General features: G+C 37.9%; 1 long non-coding RNA gene across 1 annotated transcript; it reads right to left on the bottom strand.

The window, feature by feature from the left end:
* Positions 1–356: 356 nt before the first annotated feature.
* Positions 357–2,419, bottom strand: LOC140120548 (uncharacterized). The gene is made up of 3 exons (XR_011853864.1): positions 2,283–2,419; positions 1,910–1,978; positions 357–420 (listed from the first exon to the last, which is right to left on the bottom strand). It is a non-coding gene; the product is annotated as an uncharacterized lncRNA (long non-coding RNA).
* Positions 2,420–5,443: the final 3,024 nt, after the last annotated feature.

The raw sequence follows: 5,443 nt of genomic DNA, 5'->3' as shown, positions 1-5,443 counted from the left end.
ACTTTAAAATATGCATCAGACATAATGTGATAATATCATATTTTCTGACCAGACATATAAATACAGTTTACAGTTTTCAGAGATAGTGACCACATGTGGTTGCCTTATCAGTGCCACCGATTTAGGCTTAGATTCCCTGAAATAAGTTTCTACCTTATATTTGAATTTGTTGCCATTTTTAAATGTCTTTTCTATCCAACCATTTCTTACAGAGCAGGAATTTGTAATAACATTCTCAATATGTATGTGTAAAAGATTTATGATCTAAGATGTCTCTTGCAATTTTATTTCTTTGCACCAGGAATGATATTTCATGCTTACCTGCTGCTGTACATTAATAATTTTCATTTTGAAATCTTTACTTTGTATGATGATTGTTTTATCTTTTAATGTGCATGTTTCCAAAGTCATTAATATTGCCTGTGAGGGAAGAAAATTGTCGTAAGTGGAGATAAGACTATTGTCTGAGCAATGTAGGTGGCAATGATGAGAAAATTGAACTTGTTTTTTTTTGTGAATATTGAAAAGTTTGGTTATATGATGCTTCCTTCAATATTGGAGCCTCTCATATTGCAAAGTTGAAAGGTCAAAAGACTGTCATACTGTAGTAAGGCATTATATGGTAGGATCAATCAGACAACAAACAGAGTTCTGAAAAATAGTAAAAAATAAAAATAAAAAAGGTAAAAAGAATTATATTAAAAAAAATTAAAAATTCAAATCACCCCCCTTTCCCTAGAACTGATATAAATATAAATAAAAATCATAAACATAGCTATCGCCGCATCCGAAAATGCCCAATATATCAAAATATAATAAAGTTTTTTTACTGTATTTAACCTCGTAACGGAAAATAGCGCCCAGGGTGGAAAATGGCACTTAATGGCTCCATATATCCAAGCATGAAAAAGTTATTAGAGCCAGAAGATGGCAAAATTAAGATTTTTTTTAAGAACATTGGGAGGGCACTCAATGACAATGACAGTCGTGTAGTATCTTCAGACATGTTCCTTTATTCATACAAAGTTATCAGATAGCAGGGGAGAGGGAGTGATGCTGGCCGTGCATGGTACAAGCGACGGCCGTTTCACAAAATTTATCAAACCACCCCCCCCTCCCTCCCCATTTCCTTAAATTTCTTACTCGTTATTATGAGCAAGTCTGTATATGATTAGTATGTACAAAAATATGTAATAAATAATTACGAATTTATGTATTAAGCTAAGGGGAAAGAATTAGCAATATTCAGCAAGTCATTTTTACTGCCATTTGAGCAGTCGTATGCTATTGTGATAGCTATCGTGGCCACCATTTTGTTAGAGACCAAGTCCATGTAAATCATTTTTACGGCGCATGGACCTTTAAACATGCGCAGTATTGAAGTCCGGCGCCATTTTGTATGGGCCTTTCCCTGGGTAACGCATCCTGACTATCAGGTTAGAAAGTAAGCTTTTTAATGCTATTAATGCAGATTTAAAATATCATATTCTTTATACAAGTTCTACCTAATTGATTATTTAATTCTATATGGGCCCAATGGGAGGAGCAGAGGGGGAGGTCCGAATATAAGGAATTCTGGTGGTCATATGATTATTCACAAGCCAGAAGAAGCTTGCAAAAGTCTCAGAGCAGTCACTCATACTGTAGGATGATACTCCTAGCTGAGAATTTGTGACCTATCCACTTGCCCCTGCCCAAAACATATAGATTCCCAAGACCTTGCTTCGAAGTATATTGGTAAGGATCTGAAACTGTGGGGTGAGGGGTGGTGATGAGGTCTTGATCCTACATGGGTGAGGGCCAGTTATAGTTCGGACAAAGAGGACAGGAAGCCTTGGGCAGCCAGCAGTACAAGCGAAAGGGCAGAAAGGTGCAATGGTGAACACGTAGCTACCTTGTTACAACTCACCTGTAAATTTATATACGTCTCCACTGCAAAGATATCCACTTTGGGTCAGTCTGGGAAATACTGTAGAAACTAAAAAAATCCAACAGTTTGGAATTCCAGAAAAAAGGTTGAATAAACTTAATTCATGTTTACTGTATATATAAATTACTTGTTAGGATTTAAGTACCACTCTATATCTTCTATATACTCTATATTAGAGGTGGCACTCTGAGCCCTCTTAGTGGGCACACAGGCTGTTGCCCCAGCACAGAATTCACCAGACAGGACTTGATGAAATGTCCACAGCCGATGCCCTCTTTACATAATTGTCCGCAGCAAGGAGAAGAAGCCGAAGGTAAGTATATATGATTGCAAGTGTTAACCCCTTACATACCGCGGTCTAGCATAACTGCGACGTGTAAGGGTGTTCCCTCTATGGATTGGATCCTACTTGGATGCTGCTTTCCGGGGGTTCCGATCTTCTTCTGGGCAGCCCCCGAGGTCTGCCCAGTGCACCGGGCCTGCCCGATCTCTTCTGTTATAAAAAAGTAAAGTTTAAACATTAAAATCAATTAAAAAAATAAATAAAAATATAAGCCCCTAAAGTGTCACTTTCCCACACAAAGACTTAATAAAGTATAAAAAACACAAATTCACAACCCCCTGCCCCCCACATGTTTGGTATTACAGTATCAGCAACAATCTTTATCATAAGACAGTATCAATACTGGACCTACAGGTTAAAAGCCGGAAAAAAACGCAAATAATGTTCCGAAAATAGATCATTTTTAATTAAACACCCTTAAAAAATGCTCTAAAAAGTGGTTTAAAAAAAACATTATACCCTCTACAATAAAAACAGTAAAAAGAACAACTTTTTAAGCAAAATATTAGACCTTATTTTCTACAAATTCGTTTTTATTCAGTAAAATTGGGGGAAAAAAATTAAAAACATCTACATATATATATGAATCTATATGGATAAAATACACAAAATCCCCCACATATTTGGTATCGCTGCGTCCGTGACAAGCTGCATAATAAAACAGAATCGTTACTGGGCCGTAAAAAAAAAAAAACGGTTCAAAAAAACAGTAATTTTTAATTAATACCCTTTAAAAAATGCTCTAAAAAGTGATTTACAAAATGTTAGGTGCTCCAAAATAAGACCACTAAAAAGAACAATGCTTCTTGCAAAAATAAGTCCTTAACCGGATTTGTCAGCTGAAAAATAAAAAAGTTATGCATATGAAAAGATGGCGATGCTAAAATTAACAACATTTTCGCCAAATTGCTTTTTATTTAGTAAAATTTGGGGAAAAATCTAAAAAATCTATATAAATTAGCTATTTTTGTAATCGTGGCGACACATAGAATAAAAATAATGTACTATTTTTATGGTATGGTAAATGATCACAATAAAAAAAAACAGAATAAATCTTCCTAAAAATTGATGATTTTTATTTCCTCCACCAACAAAGAGTTAATAAAATCTCACCAATTTGATATAGATGTCCTAAAATTATGTACCAGGAAAGTGCATCTCATGTGGCAAAAAAATAAGACTCTTTAGGTCCAACTAAAAAAAGAAAAAAAATTCTAGCCTGTACAATTTGGCAATGCAAATGTGCTCCGGGTGGCGCCTCCTTCCCTTCAATGCCCCACCATGTGCCTACACAGCAGGTTATATAATTTAGAACGGACACAGCAGTTTACCACCACATATAGGGTATCGGTGTACTCGGGAGAAATTGGGTATCAAACTTTGTGGAGCCTTTTTTTCATTTTATCCATTACAAATGTTTAAATTTTCCACCCAAAATGTATTGTCAAAAAATATTACAATTTGTAGACCACACCTCCTTTTTGTTTTAACCCCTATAAAACACCTAAAGGGTTATCAATAGAGATGAGCGAACATACTCGTCCGAGCTTGATGCTCGTTCGAGCATTAGCGTACTCGAAACTGCTCGTTGCTCGGACGAGTATTTCGCCTGCTCGAGAAAATGGCAGCTCCCGCCGTTTTGCTTTTTGGCGGCCAGAAACAGAGCCAATCACAAGCCAGGAGACTCTGCACTCCACCCAGCATGACGTGGTACCCTCACACGTCGATAGCAGTGGTTGGCTGGCCAGATCAGGTGACCCTGGGATAGACTAGCCGCTGCCCGCGCTGCTCGGATCATTCTCTGTCTGGATGCCGCTAGGGAGAGAGCTGCTGCTGGTCAGGGAAAGCGTTAGGGTGTTCTATTAGCTTACTGTTAGGCAGGAGTGATTCTACAACAACCCAACAGCCCTTCTTAGGGCTACAATAACGTTATCCTTTTTTTTTTATTTGCTTGTGGCTGGGCTTGCTGGCACTAGTAGTGCAGCTAGTACCATATTGTGAGGAATTAGCAGGGGGACTTGCTACCGTTGTGTTTAGCTCTTAGTGACACACATATCCACCTCAAACACCAAGTGGGAAAATTTATTAGGGGTTTGATTTCAATTAGGCACAGTCTGGCAGTTTCTTTTTATTTTACATTTATTTTTTCATAACTCAGCGTCATCTCATCTGGCATAGTAGTGTGCTTTCATACTTGGCTAGAAAATAGCCATAGGAGAATCCAAAAGGCTTAGTTACGTCTACAATAGCGTTATATATATTTGATTTCTGGTTGATCTGCTGGTGGCTGTAGTTGTTGCAGTGCATCTACTAGCAAATTGTGAGCAATTTGGAGTGAGACTTGCGACCACTGTGTTTTGCGCTTAGTGACGCACATATCCATCGCAAAGACCGAAGTGGGAAAATTTATTAGGGCCCGGGGTTGTATTTCAATTAGGCACAGTCTGCCATTTCCTTTTTTATTTTACGTTTATTTTTTTCATAACTCAGCGTCATCTCATCTGGCATAGTAGTGTGCTTTCATACTTGGCTAGAAAATAGCCATAGGAGAATCCAAAAGGCTTACTTACGTCTACAATAGCGTTACATATATTTGATTTCTGGTTGATCTGCTGGTGGCTGTAGTTGTTGCAGTGCATCTACTAGCAAATTGTGAGCAATTTGGAGTGAGACTTGCGACCACTGTGTTTTGCGCTTAGTGACGCACATATCCATCGCAAAGACCGAAGTGGGAAAATTTATTAGGGCCCGGGGTTGTATTTCAATTAGGCACAGTCTGCCATTTCCTTTTTTATTTTACGTTTATTTTTTTCATAACTCAGCGTCATCTCATCTGGCATAGTAGTGTGCTTTCATACTTGGCTAGAAAATAGCCATAGGAGAATCCAAAAGGCTTACTTACGTCTACAATAGCGTTACATATATTTGATTTCTGGTTGATCTGCTGGTGGCTGTAGTTGTTGCAGTGCATCTACTAGCAAATTGTGAGCAATTTGGAGTGAGACTTGCGACCACTGTGTTTTGCGCTTAGTGACGCACATATCCATCGCAAAGACCGAAGTGGGAAAATTTATTAGGGCCCGGGGTTGTATTTCAATTAGGCACAGTCTGCCATTTCCTTTTTTATTTTACGTTTATTTTTTTCATAACTCAGCGTCATCTCATCTGGC

The sequence above is a fragment of the Engystomops pustulosus genome, chromosome 3, assembly GCF_040894005.1.
Source record: "Engystomops pustulosus chromosome 3, aEngPut4.maternal, whole genome shotgun sequence".
Classification (NCBI taxonomy): Eukaryota; Metazoa; Chordata; class Amphibia; order Anura; family Leptodactylidae; genus Engystomops; species Engystomops pustulosus.
This window is presented reverse-complemented; position numbering and strand designations above follow the sequence as displayed.